Here is an 18,501-nt window from a genome sequence, read left to right on the forward strand (position 1 = left end):
CACCCAGTTACGTTTTGACGTTTGGCACACCCAAAGCATTCCTACAGTATCCGGGAGTTGCACAATCTCATGGTCTAAGGAAAAGATACTTGACATTAGAAAAGCTTTAGCAGACGAACTACATAATCTTGTGCTATGCTTAGGATTGGGTCTTGTCCATTACATCATTCTCCTAATGATGTGATCCAGTTATCAATGACATCCAATGTCCATGGTCAGGAAACCGTAACCATCTATTGATCAACAAGCTAGTCAACTAGAGGCTCACTAGGGACATGTTGTGGTCTATGTATTCACACATGTATTACGATTTCCGGATAACACAATTATAGCATGAAAAATAGACAATTATCATGAACAAGGAAATATAATAATAACCATTTTATTATTGCCTCTAGGGCATATTCCCAACAGTCTCCCACTTGCACTAGAGTCAATAATCTAGTTACATTGTGATGAATCGAACACCCATAGAGTTCTGGTGTTGATCATGTTTTGCTCGTGGAAGAGGTTTAGTCAACGGATCTGCGACATTCAGGTCCGTATGCACTTTACAAATATCTATGTCTCCATATTGAACATTTTCACGAATGGAGTTGAAGCGACGCTTGTTATGCCTGGTCTTCTTGTGAAACCTGGGCTCCTTGGCAAGGGCAATAGCTCCAGTGTTGTCACAGAAGACAGTCATCGGGCCCGACGCATTAGGAATAACTCCTAGGTCAGTAATGAACTCCTTCATCTAGATTGCTTCATGTGCTACCTCCGAGGCTGCCATGTACTCCGCTTCACATGTAGATCCCGCCACGACGCTTTGCTTGCAACTGCACCAGTTGACTGCCCCACCATTCAAAATATACACGTATCCAGTTTGTGACTTGGAGTCATCCAGATCTGTGTCGAAGCTAGCATCGACGTAACCCTTTACGACAAGCTCTTCGTCACCTCCATAAACGAGAAACATATCCTTAGTCCTTTTTAGGTACTTCAGGATATTCTTGACCGTTGTCTAGTGTTCCATGCCGGGATTACTTTGGTACCTTCCTACCAAACTTACGGCAAGGTTCACATCAGGTCTGGTACACAGCATGGCATACATAATAGACCCTATGGCCGAGGCATAGGGGATGACACTCATCTTTTCTCTATCTTCTGTCGTGGTCGGGCATTGAGCCGTGCTCAACCTCACACCTTGCAATACAGGCAAGAACCCCTTCTTGGACTGATCCATATTGAAATTCTTCAATATCTTGTCAAGGTATGTGCTTTGTAAAAGACCAATGAGGCGCCTCGATCTATCTCTATAGATCTTGATGCCTAATATGTAAGAAGCTTATCCAAGGTCCTTCATTGAAAAACACTTATTCAAGTAGGCCTTTATGCTTTCCAAGAATTCTATGTCATTTCCCATCAATAGTATGTCATCCACATATAATATGAGAAATGCCACAGAGCTCCCACTCACTTTCTTGTAAACACATGCTTCTCCATAAGTCTGTGTAAACCCAAACGCTTTGATCATCTCATCAAAACGAATGTTCCAACTCCAAGATGCTTGCACCAGCCCATAGATTGAGCGCTGGAGCTTGCATACCTTGTCAACATTCTTAGGATCGACAAAACATTCCGGCTGCATCATATACAATTCTTCCTTAAGGAAACCATTAAGGAATGCCGTTTTGACGTCCATCTGCCATATCTCATAATCATAGAATGCGACAATTGCTAATATGATTCGGACTGACTTCAACTTTGCTATGGGTGAGGTCTCATCGTAGTCAACCCCTTGAACTTGTCGGTAACCCTTAGCGACAAGCCGAGCCTTATAGATGGTCACATTACCATCCACGTCTATCTTCTTCTTAAAGATCCATTTATTTTCTATGGCTTGCCAATCATCGGCAAGTTTGTCAAAGTCCATACTTCGTTTTAGTACATGGATCCTATCTCGTATTTCATGGCTTCAAGACATTTGTTGGAATCCGGGCCCGCCATCGCTTCTTCATAGTTTGAAGGTTCACCATTGTCTAACAACATGATTTCTAGGACAGGGTTGCCGTACCACTCTAGTGCGGAACGTGTCCATGTGGACCTATGAAGTTCAGTAGCAACTTGATCCGAAGTTTCATGGTCATCATCATTAACTTCCTCTCTAGTCGGTGTAGGCACCACAGAAACATCTTCCTGAGCTGCGCCACTCTCCGGTTCAAGAGGCAGTACCTCATCAAGTTCTACTTTCCTCCCACTTACTTCTTTCGAGAGAAACTCTTTCTCCAGAAAGGATCCATTCTTGGCAACAAAGACCTTGCCTTCGGATCTAAGGTAGAAGGTATACCCAATAGTTTCCTTAAGGTATCCTATGAAGAGGCATTTTTCCGATTTGGGTTCGAGCTTTTCAGGTCGAAGTTTCTTGAGATAAGCATCACATCCCCAAACTTTCAGAAACGGCAGCTTAGGTTTCTTCCCAAACCATAATTCATACGGTGTCATCTCAACGGATTTCGATGGAGCCCTATTTAAAGTGAATGTGGCAGTCTCTAAAGCATAACCCCAAAATGATAGCGGCAGATCAGTAAGAGACATCATAGATCGCGCCGTATCCAATAGAGTGCGATTACGACGTTCGGACACACCATTACGCTGAGGTGTTCCAGGCGGTGTGAGTTGTGAAACAATTCCACATTTCCTTAAGTGCATGCCAAATTTGTGACTCAAATATTCTCCCCCATGATCTGATCGTAAGAACTTTATTTTCCTGTCAGGTTGATTCTCTACCTCATTCTGAAATTCCTTGAACTTTTCAAAGGTCTCAGACTTGTGTTTCATTAAGTAGACATACCATATCTACTCAAGTCATCAGTGAGGGTGAGAACATAACGATAGCCACCACGAGCCTCAACACTCATTGGACCGCACACATCTGTATGTATGATCTCCAATTAGTTGGTTGCTCGCTCCACTGTTCCGGAGAACAGAGTCTTGGTCATTTTGCCCATGAGGCATGGTTCGCACGTGTCAAATGATTCATAATCAAGAGACTCCAAAAGTCCATCTGCATGGAGTTTTTTCATGCGTTTGACACCAATGTGACCAAGGCAACAGTGCCACAAGTATATGGGACCATCATTATCAACCTTACATCTTTTGGCATTCACACTATGAATATGTGTAACATCATGTTCGAGATTCAATAAGAATAAACCATTGACCAGCAGGGCATGACCATAAAACATATCTCTCATATAAATAGAACAACCATTATTCTCATATTTAAATGAGTTGCCATCTCGCATTAAATGAGATCCAGATACAATGTTCATGCTCAAAGCTGGCACTAAATAACAATTATTGAGGTTTAAAACTAATCCCGTAGGTAAATGTAGAGGTAGCATGCCGACGGCGATCACATCGACCTTGGAACCATTCCCGACGCGCATCGTCACCTCATCCTTCGCCAGTCTCCGCTTATTTCGCAGCTCCTATTTTGAGTTACAAATATGAGCAACCGCACCGGTATCAAATACCCAGGAGCTACTACGAGTGCTGGTAAGGTACACATCAATAACATGTATATCATATATACCTTTGGTATTGCCGGCCTTCTTATCCGCTAAGTACTTGGGGCAGTTCTGCTTCCAGTGACCGTTTCCCTTGCAATAAAAGCACTCAGTCTCAGGCTTGGGTCCATGCTTTGGCTTCTTCCCGGCAACTGGCTTACCGGGCGTGGCAACACCCTTGCCGTCCTTCTTGAAGTTCTTCTTACCCTTGACTTTCTTGAAACTAGTGGTTTTATTGACCATCAACACTTGATGTTCCCTTTTGATCTCCACCTTCGCTGATTTCAGCATTGAATATACCTCAGGAATGGTTTTCTCCATCCCCTGCATATTGAAATTCATCACAAAGCTCTTGTAGCTAGGTGGGAGCAACTGAAGTATTCTGTCAACGACCGCATCATCTGGGAGATTAACTCCCAGCTGAGATAAGCGGTTGTGCAAACCAGACATTTTGAGTATGTGCTCGCTGATAGAACTATTCTCCTCCATCTTACAACTGTAGAACTTGTCGGAGACTTCATATCTCTCGACCCGGGCATGAGCTTGGAAAACCATTTTCAGCTCTTGGAACATCTCATATGCTCCGTGTTGCTCAAAACGCTTTTGGAGCCCCGGTTCTAAGCTGTAAAGCATGCCGCACTGAACCAGGGAGTAATCATCACTACGCGACTGCCAGGCGTTCATAATGTCTTGAGTTGCTGGGAAAATGGGTGCTTCACCTAGCGGTGCTTCAAGGACATATGCTTTCTTGGCAGTTATGAGGATGATCCTCAAGTTACGGACCCAATCCGTATAGTTGCTACCATCATCTTTCAGCTTGGTTTTCTCTAGGAACGTGTTGAAGTTGAGGGCAACATTAGCGTGGGCCATATGATCTACAAGACATATTGTAAAGATATTTAGACTAAGTTCATGAGAATTAAGTTCATCTAATCAAATTATTTAAAGAACTCCCACTCAGATAGACATCCCTCTAGTCATCTAAGTGATACATGATTCAAATCGACTAGGCCGTGTCTGGTCATCACGTGAGACGGACTAGTCATCAACGGTGAACATCTCCATGTTGATCGTATCTACTATACAACTCATGTTCGACCTTTCGGTCTCTCGTGTTCCGAGGCCATGTCTGTACATGCTAGGCTCGTCAAGTCAACCTAAGTGTTTTGCATGTGTAAATCTGGTTTACACCCGTTGTATTCGAACGTTAGAATCTATCACACCCGATCATCACGTGGTTCTTCAAAACAACGAACCTTCGCAACGGTGCACAGTTAGGGGGGACACTTTCTTGAAATTTTAACGAGGGATCATCTTATTTAAGCTACCATCATTCTAAGAAAATAAGATGTAAAAAACATGATAAACATCACATGCAATCAAAAAGTGACATGCAATCATTTTGCTCCTTTTGATCTCCATCTTCGGGGCGCCATGATCATCATCGTCACCGGCATGACACCATGATCTCCATCATCGTGTCTTCATGAATTTGTCTCGCCAACTGTTACTTCTACTACTATGGCTAACGGTTAGCAATAAAGTAAAGTAATTACATGGCGTTTTCATTGACACGCAGGTCATACAATAAATTAAGACAACTCCTATGGCTCCTGCCAGTTGTCATACTCATCGACATGCAAGTCGTGATTCCTATTACAAGAACATGATCAATCTCATACATCACATATATCATTCATCACATCCTTTTGGCCATATCACATCACATGGCATATGCTGCAAGAACAAGTTAGACGTCCTATAATTGTTGTTGCAAGTTTTTACGTGGCTGCTATAGGTTTCTAGCAAGAACGTTTCTTACCTACGCCAAAACCACAACGTGATATGCCAATTTCTATTTACCCTTCATAAGGACCCTTTTTATCGAATCCGATCCGACTAAAGTGGGAGAGACAGACACCCGCTAGCAACCTTATGCAACTAGTGCATGTCAGTCGGTGGAACCTATCTCACGTAAGCGTATGTGTAAGGTCGGTCCGGGCCGCTTCATCCCATGATGCCGCCGAATCAAGATAAGACTAGTAACGGCAAGTAAATTGACAAAATCGATGCCCACAATAACTTGTGTTCTACTCGTGCATAGAAACTACGCATATACCTAGCTCATGATGCCACTATTGGGGATCATTGCAGAAATTAAAAAAATTCTACAGTAAACTACTCACAACTCATCGGAGGGGCAAGGATGTTGATGTAGAGGCCCTCCATGGTTGATTCCCCCTCCGGCAGAATGCCGGTGAAGGCTCCAAGATGGCATCTCGCGGATACAGAAGGTTACAGCGGTGGAAATTGTGTTTCATGGTGCTCCTGGATGTTTTCGGGGTACGTAGGTATATATAGGAGGAAGAAGTACGTCGGTGGCTGCCCGAGGGGCCCACGAGATAGGGGGGCGCGCCCTAAGGGGGGTGGCCCCCTATCTCGTGGGGCCCTCGGAAGCTTCTTGACTTGCACTCCAAGCTCTCCGGATCATGTTCGTTCCAAAAATCACGCTCCCGAAGGTTTCATTCCGTTTGGACTCCATTTGATATTCCTTTTCTTCGAAATACTGAAATAGGCAAAAAAACAGCAATATGGGCTGGGCCTCCGGTTAGTAGGTTAGTCCCAAAAATGATATAAATGTGTAAAATAAAGCCTATAAACATCCAAAAGGGATAATATAATAGCATGGAACAATCAAAAATTATAGATACATTGGAGACGTATCAAGCATCCCCAAGCTTAATTCCTGCTCGTCCTCGAGTAGGTAAATGATAAAAAGAGAATTTTTGATGTGGAATGCTACCTAGCATAATTCATAATGTAATTTTGTTTATTGTGGCATGAATGTTCAGATCCAAATGAATACAAAATAAAAGTTCATATTGACATAAGAAATAGTAATACTTCAAGCATACTAATCAAAGTTATCATGTCTTCTCAAAATAACATGGCTAAAGAAAGTCATCCCTACAAAATCATATAGTCTGGCTATGCTCTATCTTCATCACGCAAAGTATTTAATCATGCACAACCCAATGACAAGCCAAGCAATTGTTTCATACTTTAATAATCTCAAACTTTTTCAACTTTCACGCAATGCATGAGCGTGAGCCATGGACATAGCACTATATGTGGAATAGAATGGTGGTTGTGGAGAAGACAAAAAGGAGAAGATAGTCTCACATCAACTAGGCGTATCAACGGGCTATGGAGATTCCCATTAATAGATATCAATGTGAGTGAGTAGGGATTGCCATGCAATGGATGCACTAGAGCTATAAATATATGAAAGATCAACAAAGGAAACTAAGTGGGGTGCATCTAACTTGCTTGCTCGCGAAGACCTAGGGCACTTTGAGGATGCCCATCATTGGAATATACAAGTCAAGTTCTATAATGAAAAAATCAGGGGTAGTATATGAAAGTGACAACATATGAGACTTTCTAACATGAAGATCATGGTGCTATTTTGAAGCACAAGTGTGGAAAAAGATATAGTAGCATTGTCCCTTCTCTCGTTTTCTCTCATTTTATTTTATTTTTTCTTTTCTCCTTTTTTTCTTTGGCCTATCTTTTTTTTTCTTTTTGGCCTTTCTCTTTTTTTTTTGTAAAGTCCGAAGTCTCATCCCGACTTGTGGGGGAATCATAGTCTTCATCATCCTTTCCTCACTAGGACAATGCTCTAATAATGAAGATCATCACACTTTTATGGATTTACAACTCGAAGATAGAACAAGATATGACTCTATATGAATGCCTCTGGCGGTTTACCGGGATATGCAATGAATCAAGAGCGACATGTATGGAAATTATGAAAGTGGCCTTGCCACAAATACAATGTCAACTACATGATCATGCAAAAAGCAATATGACAAAAGTAATGCGTGTCATATGAACGGAACGGTGGAAAGTTGCATGGCAATATATCTCGGAATGGCTATGTAAATGCCATAATAGGTAGGTATGGTGGCTGTTTTGAGGAAGGTAAATGGTGGGTGTATGGTACCGGCGAAAGTTGCGCGGTACAAGAGAGGCAAAGGGTGAAAGAGTGCGTATAATCCATGGACTCAACATTAATCAAAAGAACTCATATACTTGTTGCAAAAATTTAGAAGTCATCAAAAACCAAAGCACTACGCGCATGCTCCTAGGGAGGATAGATTGGTAGGAAAAGACCATCGCTCGTCCCCGACCGCCACTCATAAGGAAGACAATCAATAAATAAAATTGTGCTCCAACTTCATCACAAAGCGGTTCACCATACGTGCATGTTACGGGAATCACAAACTTCAACACAAGCATTCTTTAAATTCATGATCACCCAACTAGCATGACTTTAATATCACTACCTCCATATCTCAAAACAATTATCAAGCATCAAGTTGATCATAGCATCCAATTCACTTTCTATGATAGTTTTTATTATACCCAACTTGGATGCTCATCATTCTAGGACCAACTTTATGATCATAGCAAATACCATGCTGTTCTAAAAGACTCTCCAAAATAATATAAGTGAAGCATGAGAGGCTAGCAATTTCTTCAAAATTAAGACACCACCATGCTCAAAAAGATATAAGTGAAGCACTAGAGCAAAAACTATCAAGCTCAAAAGATATAAGTGAAGCACATAGAGTATTCTAGCAAATTCTAATCAAATAGGCTTCTCCCAAAAGGTGTGTACATCAAGGATGATTGTGGTAAACTAAAAATCAAAGACTAATGTAATACACGATGCTCCAAGCAAAACACATATCATGTGGCGAATAAAAATATAGCTCCAAGTAAAGTTACCAATGAACGAAGACGAAAGAGGGGATGCCTTCCCAGGGCATCCCCAAGCTTAGGCTTTTGGCTATTCTTGAATATCTTGGGGTGCCATAAGAATCCCCAAGCTTAGGCTCTTGCCACTCCTTATTCCATAGCCATAAAAGCTTTACCCAAAACTTGAAAACTTCACAACACAAAACTCAACAGGAAATCTTATAAGCTCCGTTAGTGAAAGAAAACAAAACCACCACACAAGGTACTGCAATGAACTCATTCTTTATTTATTTTGGTGTTAAACCTACTGTATTCCAACTTCTTTATAGTTCATAGACTGAATTACTAGCCATAGATGCATTGAAATAAGCAAATAACACACGAAAACAGAATCTGTCAAAAACAGAACAGTCTATAGCAATCTGTAACTAACGCAAACTTATGGAACTCTAAAAATCCTACAAAAATAGGAAGTCCTGGACAATTTGTTTATTGAACAGCACCAAAAAGAATCAACGCAAAATCACGTTCCTGTGATTTAACAAAATTATATTCGTGCGTGCAAAGTTTCTATTTTCAGTAGAATCAAATCAACTATCATCGTAGGTTATCCTATAGGTTCTACTTGGCACAAACACTAATTAAAAGATAAAAACACATCTAACCAGAAGGTAGATGCAAGATTTATTACTAAACAGGAGCAAAGACAAAAACCATAAAGAAAATTGGGTTGCCTCCCAACTAGCGCTATCGTTTAACGCCCCTAGCTAGGCATAAAAACAAAGATAGATCTAACGAGTGCCATCTTTGGCACAAAATTCATAAGTAGCACGCTTGTGATCTCTAGGGATTTCTCCCATTTTAGCAATGGCTAAGCCTTTAGGCAAAAATTCAAGAAATTCATTGGTAGCAAAAGGTTCCTTAACGATAGAGAGGCAATTGGGAAGAACACTTATGGATTTGAGATCCGCATCTCCCTTACTAGAAGATTCACCCTTATTTTTAGGAACATAATAAACTTGGCAATTTTAGTAGGGGGTTTTGGAGTGTTTTTCATGGGGAAAAACAGGGAACCCAAGTTTGTAATGATATCCTCAAGTTTATTGATTCTAGAAGAGTCTAGATCTATTTTTTCATTGACTATAGGTTCTTTTTCCTTAAGATTTTTCAAAGTAACTCCAACCCTAGATCCAAACTGGGTAATGTGATTATGGATCTTTTTATCCAAATTTTCAATCAACTCAACAGTGGAAAATTTATTTTCAATAACATCAAGCCGTTGCATCACATGTTCTAGAGTTAAAACCGTTCCATTAACCAAAAGAGGTGGCGGGCCAAACAAATCTAACATAGAATTATAAGCATCAAACGTATGGCTACTCATGAAATCACCTCCGGTAGCAATATCAAGAACACATCTATTCCAAGGACTAATGCCTACATAAAAATTGCGGAGAAGAACGGAAGTAGCAAGCTTCCTAGTAGCTTTATATTGGGCATTGCAAATTCTATGCCAAGCATCTTTTAAACTTTCTCTCTCTCTCTTTGCTTAAACTTGTGAATTTCTTGTTCGGGAGTGAAAATAAGGATAGGAGGACTAGCCATGAAGACAAGGTACACGAGCAAACAGAAAAACGACAAGCGAGAAAGAGAGGAGGAGATTGGGAAAGAGAGGGCGAATAAAACGGCAAGGGTGAAGTGGGGGAGAGGAAAATGAGAGGCAAATGGCAAATAATGTAAATGCGAGGGAGATGGGTTTGTGATGGGTACTTGGTATGTCTTGACTTGAGCGAAGACCTCCCCGGCAACGGCGCCAGAAATCCTTCTTGATATGCTTGCGTTGGTTTTCCTCGAAGAGGAGAGGGTGATGCAGCAAAGTGTAGCATAAGTATTTCCCTCAGTTTTGAGAACCAAGGTATCAATCCAGTAGGAGGCTCCTCAAAAGTCCCACGCACCTACACAAACAAACTGAGAACTCACAACCAACACAATAAAGGGGTTGTCAATCCCTTCACGGCCACTTGCGAAAGTGAGATATAATAAAGATAGTATGATAAGATAAATATATTTTTGGTATTTTATGATATAGATGCAAAAAGTAAAGATGCAAATAGAGGTAGATTGAAAGCAAATATGATAAGAGATAGACCCGGGGGGCCATAGGTTTCACTAGAGGCTTCTCTCAAGATAGCATAAGTATTACGGTGGGTGAACAAATTACTGTCGAGCAATTGATAGAAAAGCGCATAGTTATGAGATTATCTAGGCATGATCATGTATATAGGCATCACGTCCATAACAAGTAGACCGACTCCTGCCTGCATCTACTACTATTACTCCACACATCGATCGACTCCTGCCTGCATCTAGAGTATTAAGTTCATAAGAACAGAGTAACACATTAAGCAAGATGACATGATGTAGAGGGATAAACACATGCAATATGATATAAACCCCATCTTGTTATCCTCGATGGCAACAATACAATACGTGTCTTGCAACCCTTTCTGTCACTGGGTAAGAACACCGCAAGATTAAACCCAAAGCTAAGCATTTCTCCCATGGCAAGAAAGACCAATCTAGTAGGCCAAACCAAACTGATAATTCGAAGAGACTTGCAAAGATAACTCAATCATACATAAAAGAATTCAGAGAAGATTCAAATATTATTCATAGATAAACTTGATCATAAACCCACAATTCATCGGATCTCGACAAACACACCGCAAAAAGAGTTTACATCGAATAGATCTCCACAAGAGAGGGGGAGAACATTGTATTGAGATCCAAAAAGAGAGAAGAAGCCATCTAGCTAATAACTATGGACCCGTAGGTCTGTGGTAAACTACTCACAACTCATCGGAGGGGCAAGGATGTTGACGTAGAGGCCCTCCATGGTTGATTCCCCCTCCGCCAGAATGCCGGTGAAGGCTCCAAGATGGCATCTCGCGGATACAGAAGGTTACAGCGGTGGAAATTGTGTTTCATGGTGCTCCTGGATGTTTTCGGGGTACATAGGTATATATAGGAGGAAGAAGTACGTCGGTGGCTGCCCGAGGGGCCCACGAAATAGGGGGCGCGCCCTACAGGGGGGGGGGGTGGCCCCCTATCTCGTGGGGCCCTCGGAAGCTTCTTGACTTGCACTCCAAGCTCTCCGGATCATGTTCGTTCCAAAAATCACGCTCCCGAAGGTTTCATTCCGTTCGGACTCCATTTGATATTCCTTTTCTTTGAAATACTGAAATAGGCAAAAAAACAACAATATGGGTTGGGCCTCCGGTTAGTAGGTTAGTCCCAAAAATGATATAAATGTGTAAAATAAAGCCTATAAACATCCAAAAGTGGTAATATAATAGCATGGAACAATCAAAAATTATAGATACGTTGGAGACGTATCAACCCCGGTTCTGTATAACTGAGCGGGTATTTGGACACACCCCGGACTGTAGGATCCGGGGGTTGAAGCGAAAAGGTTCGCCATGACAAATGATTTTAATCCGGCTAGGGACTACTTATGTCCATTGAATTACACAGTCACTTAGACTGACTATATTACTCCTCTATACCATCCAACAGACTATCTAGCTTACAATCCGGTTGAGAATACTTTGCGGCTAATGCTACCTGGTCATACACCAGACTCACGGGAATTTCTTGCCCATCTGGCCCCGTCGGTCCGACTTCGGCCATATGGTTCTGGTCCAGCTTAGTGTAGCACGTCTTCACCATAGCCCAGGCTTCTCTTGCACCTTGCTGACAGGCTAACATCTTCCATAACCGGAAGCGCCGCCGTGCTCCTTGAAGCATATCCACAAGCTCCCCCATGCCATTCGGCAGGAAGCTTGATGGCCACAAGGCCTGAGCAATGCCCTGCATCACCTGCCGAGCTCGCTCGTGTAGTTGTGAGAGGTCTTGCAGTAAATCGCCTGCAGACAAGGGCATCTCCTTCTCAGGGCGGCCCGTTAACATTCCTGCAAGTAAAATTCTTTCAATATGCTTCCTCGCCGAGTTGTACTACAGTTCGTCTAGGCACTTACCATAAATGCCGTGTCGAAGCCTTTTGTTCTCCTTCACGGAGTCCGCCAAGCGCAGACGTCTTTTAATTCCATGTCTAGCCGGACATTGGCATCTTAAAGATTGTTGTTCTCCTCCCTAACTTGCGTAAGAACGCGTTTGCCAGCCTTTAGCTGCCTTTTGAGATGCGACTCGTCATCTCTTACGCCCTCCAGATTCACCCCAGGATTGTCTGTAGAATTTTCTGTTAGACTTGTCATACCAGCCACTTACTAACTGGTGCATCTTCGTACAATTGAGACAAATGTTGCCAGATGAGGCCTTCTGGGATCCCTCTAACTTGGCAACCGTGGCCCTCAGCTAGGCCTTGCACTCCTCCAGCTCCCGAGACAATTGCTCATTCTTATCTACAAGGACCTATGCATAAATTGATCCTTAAAATAGTTGTTCCAACTATTTCAAGTCTCAGGGGCTACTGCTATACATGCTTATCAAATTTTCTTACCCGTATATCTTTGGTATACTGGTCCTTCGCTCGGGCAAGCCCGCCTTGAGCAGCTCGGATGTATGCGTCTCCCGAATTCAAAGCATTAAGTGCCTCTTCAGAAAAGATGTTGTTGCGAAGTACGGCCCGTCGGCGCCGGTGATTCATGGCGCTCTCTACTTCGGAATTCGTGGCAGAGAGCATATCCGCGTCCTCTATCGGAGAACTATGCGGCACCGGCCCCATGTCCACCTCCTCTCTCAAATCCAGTTCTGGAATCCGGCTGGTGGAGGCGTGATTGGCAGGATCCCCGGATATAGTCCGGCTACTCCTCTTCCTACCAGGACACGAAGGGCGTTGTTACACTTCAAATACAATAATCGCAGAACAGGTTTTTGCCTTACCTCTGTAGCGGCGTTCCGACCCTAACTGCCTTCCTCTTGAGCCTGCCCGATCCGGACGCCCATTGCCGACGGGTCCCTAGGGGCTCGGCCCCGTGCTCCGACCGTCGTCTCTGCAAAAACATAGCACTTTAGGGGTAAGGCATGACATCAGAAAGGAGTCCTCTTCGGAGGATAGAGCATTTGGCTTGGCTTACACGTGACGTAGGTAGCAGTCCAGGATAGTCGGCGATAATAGCCACGGAGGCGCCATCGCAGCTCGCCTGATATAATATCCCGTTGACAAGCTCCACGGTGATATCCGGATCTTCTTCGAGTCCTGGATCGAGGGCCCTTCCGGGGTCCTCTGGCTGCGGGGAAGGGCTGGAGATTCCTTCTACGGCCCTCCTCGGTTCCTGCTCGGAAATGTCGAGGCAGATAATCTTAGCGAAGAGCACCACAATAAGTGAAGCGGGGAAAGGAATGACGACTTACCCAGTTTGGGGGTTGTACATGGAGAATCCATCCCGCGGTTCAATGTGAAGGAATTCTTCCTCTTCTCCTTTGTATAAATCGGACAATATCCTTGCCAGAGCAGTGCGGAGTCCGGACCCTTACGGCCATAGCGGGTGGCATCATCTTCCCCGTTGTAGTGCCACATGGGCTTCCCCCGATATTGAAGTGGTTGCACTCCCCGCATTATGCATATTGCCATAACCTCAACTATCGTCAGTCCGGATTTGGCCGGTAACTTTATCCTTCTCATCAGGAAGTGTATTTCCCTGGTATCCTCTTCTTGGGGGCCCCGGGGGTGCCAGCTTAGATGTGCCCTCGGCGGGGCATTACTGAACTTGGGGAGACCTGTCCGGACTGGATCCGGAAGGGGAACGTCATCAACATAAAACCACTGCGAAGGCCAGTTCTCTGGTGCCTTCTTGGGAGTGCCGGATAGGTATCCGGTCTCGGCAATGCGCCATACTTCGCCCCCGCCCACTTGACATGGGGATTCTCCCTAGTTGCGAGGGACAAGGCAGAACAACTTCTTCCATAACCCGAAGTGAGCCTCGCAGCCTAGAAATAGCTCACAAAGGGCAACGTATCCTGCTATATGAAGCACGGAGGCAGGGGTAAAGTTGTGCAACTGGAGGCCGTAGAACTCCAGGAGCCCGTGAAGAAACGGGTGGATGGAAAACCCGACGCCCCGTAGCAAATGCGGGATGAGGCATATTCGCTCCTCTGGAGATGGATTAGGAGATCCCTCCGCTTGTTCCCCGCCATTATAGGTGGCTATTCCGGCTCGGACGGGGACCATGAATGCCGGTGGGAGAAACCCTTGGGTTTGTAACTCTATCAAACGACTATGAGGAACTGAACACTCTTCCCAGTCCCCCGGCTTGGAGCGAGGAGAGCGAGAAGAAGAGTTACGACGACCGGCCATGTTGGAATGGTTTTTCCGGAGCGCTCTGTTGGATGCTTGCTTGAGGGGGACAGTGAGGTTTGGATCTAAGAATCCCCGTCTCTTCAAATAGACGGTTAACCCAAAGGATTGGGGGTGGCAAATGCAAAAATGCCTCGGCTCCTCGCATTCGCTCGACACATGGAGATGGTCATTATTGAGGCACAGAAGCCGAGGAGTACAACATTGATGGGAAGCCGGACACTATTCATCATGACAGGCATTTTGGAGTATTCGAAGATGGAACCCGCCTTGCAATGCCGAAGACAAAACTGCGTGCCGGACTCATCGTCATTGAAGCCTGGTTCAGGGGCTACTGAGGGAGTCCTGGATTAGGGGGTATCCGGACAGCCGAACTATATACTTCGTCCAGACTATTGGAGCGTGAAGATACAAGACTCAAGACTCCGTCCTGTGTCCGGGTGGGACTCTCCTTTGCGTGGAAGACAAGCTTGGCGATCCGGATATTATATTTCCTTCCTTGTAACCGACTCCATGTAAACCCTAGCCCTCTCTTGTGTCTATATAAACCGGAGAGGTTGGTCCTTAGAAGGCCGATCACAATCACAATCATAATCATCATAGGCTGGCTCCTAGGGTTTAGCCTCTATGATCTCATGGTAGATCTACTCTTGTACTACTCATATCATCAATATTAATCAAGCAAGAAGTAGGGTTTTACCTCCATCAAGAGGGCCCGAACCTGGGTAAACATTGTGTCCCTTGCTTCCTGTTGCCATCAGCCTAAGACGCACAGATCGGGACCCCCTACCCGAGATCCGCCGGTTTTGACACCGACAGTAACCACATACTAATTCCCATAACAACTCTAGCGTCACCGAACCTTAAGTGTGTAGACCCTATGGGTTCGGGAACCATGTAGACATGACCGAGACATCTCTCCGGCCAATAACCAACTGCGGGATCTGGATACCCATGTTGGCTCCCACATGTTCCACAATGATCTCATCGGATGAACCACGATGTTGGGGATTCAATCAATCCCCTACACAATTCCCTTTGTCTACCGGTATGATACTTGCCCGAGATTCGATCGTCGGTATCCCTATACCTTGTTCAATCTCGTTACCGGAAAGTCTCTTTACTCATTTGTAACACATCATCCCGTGATCAACTCCTTGATCACATTGAGCTCACTATGATGATGTCCTATTGAGTGGGCCTAGAGATACCTCTCCATCACACGGAGTGACAAATCCCAGTCTCGATTCGGGCCAACCCAACAGACACTTTCGGAGATACCCGTAGTGCACCTTTATAGCCACCCAGTTACGTTGTGACGTTTGGCACACCCAAAGCATTCCTACAGTATCCGGGAGTTGCACAATCTCATGGTCTAAGGAAAAGATACTTGACATTGGAAAAGCTTTAGTAGACGAACTACACGATCTTGTGCTATGCTTAGGATTGGGTCTTGTCCATCACATCATTCTCCTAATGATGTGATCCCGTTATCAATGACATCCAATGTCCATGGTCAGGAAACCGTAACCATCTATTGACCAACGAGCTAGTCAACTAGAGGCTCACTAGGGACATGTTGTGCTCTATGTATTCACACATGTATTACGATTTCTGGATAACACAATTATAGCATGAACAATAGACAATTATCATGAACAAGGAAATATAATAATAACCATTTTATTATTGCCTCTAGGGCATATTTCCAACAATGCCCTCTCCTTGTTCTTATGCCCTGGTCTTGGATGCCACCTTCGTGACAGAGAGGCGGGCTGCTCGCTTCTCCTGAGTTCTGATAGATGGCGGCAGCAGCAGCATCAACATCCTATACCGTGACACTATGGAGAAGTTAGGAATCAAGCAGAGGCAGCTTCAGCCCAATCGGACTATTTTCCATGGCATAGTTCCTGGCCTTTCCTGCTCACCAATCGGCAAGATCCAGATAGATGTCCTTTTTGGAGACAAAGATCACTTCTGCCGAGAGCCGGTCTGGTTTGAAGTGGTGGACCTTGAGAGCCCCTACCATGCGCTACTTGGCTGACCTGCTCTGGCCAAGTTCGTGGCGGCCCCCCACTATGCTTACCTCAAGATGAAGATGCCGAGTACCGAGGGAATCCTACCCATAGTCGGAGACTACAAGAAGTCGTCCGCCTGTGCGGCAGACAACAGCCATCTAGCCGAGTCCCTCATGATTGCAGCAGAGAAGCGCCTCCTTGACCAGGTTGTGGCAATGGCAGGCAAGCAGCCAGAAATGTCGCCAAACCCCAAGGAGTCGGAAGTTGAGGGATCGTTCAAGCCGGCAAAATAAACAAAGAAGATACCCTTGGACCCAGAGCACCCGGAGAGGCACGGTGTCATAGGTGCAAACCTTGACAGCAAATAGGAAAGCGAGCTCATCGATTTCCTCCGTGAGAATCAGGACATCTTTGCATGGTCTCCCAAGGACATGCCGGGTGTTCCGACGGATTTCACCGAACACAAGCTACATGTCCGACCTGATGCCAAGCCTGTCAGGCAGCCCTTGTGCCGACTGTCAGAAGAGAAGAGTCGTTGGAGAAGAGATAGCCCGGCTTCTAGCAGTCGGCTTCATTATGGAAGTGTTCTTCCCAGAATGGTTAGCCAACCCAGTTCTCGTGCTGAGGAAGAATAAGCAGTGGTGCATGTGTATCGATTATACCAGCCTCAACAAAGCTTGCCCCAAAGATCCCTTTGCCCTGCCAAGAATCGACCAAGTGATAGACTCCACAGCCGGGTGCGAGCTGTTGAGTTTTCTGGATGCATACTCAGGGTATCATCAGATCAAGCTGAACCCGGCCGACAGGCCGAAGACCGCCTTCATCACACCATTCGGAGCCTTCTGCTACCTGACCATGACGCTCAGCTTGAGGAATGACGACGCCACGTTTCAGCATTGCATGCAGAAGTGTCTCCTCAAGCAACTCGGCAGAAACGCCCATGTCTACATGGACGACATTGTGGTGAAGACGAAGAAGCGTGGCATGCTGCTAGAAGACCTCAAGGAAACCTTTGAAAACTTGCGCCGATTTCAAATCAATCTCAACCCGGAGAAATGCGTCTTTGGAGTACCATCCGGCCAGCTTCTTGGCTTCCTGGTCTCAGAGCGTGGCATAGAGTGCAACCCTGTGAAGATCAAGGCCATCGAGAGGATGGAGGTGCCCACCCGACTACTGGACCTGCAAAAATACACCGGCTGCTTGGCATCCATTAGCCATATCATTAGTCGGCTGCGCGAGAAGGCTCTTCCCTTGTACCAGCTCATGTAGAAGACCACTTTTTTCGAATGGAATGATAAGGCGGACGAAGCTTTTCTCCAGCTTAAGAATATGTTGACCACTCTGCCTGTCCTGGCGGCTCCGACTGCTAAGGAGCCCATGCTTCTCTACGTTGCCGCCACCAGCCGGGTGGTCAGCACAGTCATGGTTGCGGAGTGCAAGGAAGAAGGCAAAGCACTACCAGTCCAGAGGCCGGTGTATTACCTGAGTGAAGTGTTGTCCGCCTCCAAGCAGAACTACCTCACTATCAGAAGATGTGCTACGGCGTGCATTTTTCCACCAAGAAGTTGAAGCCATACTTTCAAGAGCACCCAATCATTGTGGTCTGCACTGCTCCACTTGCCGAGATCATTGGAAGCCGAGATGCTTCGGGCCGAGTGGCCAAATGGGCCATAGATTTCCCCCCTACACCATCTACTATCAACCTCGCACCACCATCAAGTCCCAAGTACTGACCGACTTCCTCATCGACTGGGCCGAGACCCAGTATCTGCCGCCGGCGCTGGACTCCACCCATTGGCGAATGCACTTTGATGGTTCCAAGATGCGCACCGGTTTGGGAGCCGACATC

Source organism: Triticum aestivum, chromosome 3B (assembly GCF_018294505.1).
Source record: "Triticum aestivum cultivar Chinese Spring chromosome 3B, IWGSC CS RefSeq v2.1, whole genome shotgun sequence".
NCBI lineage: Eukaryota > Viridiplantae > Streptophyta > Magnoliopsida > Poales > Poaceae > Triticum > Triticum aestivum.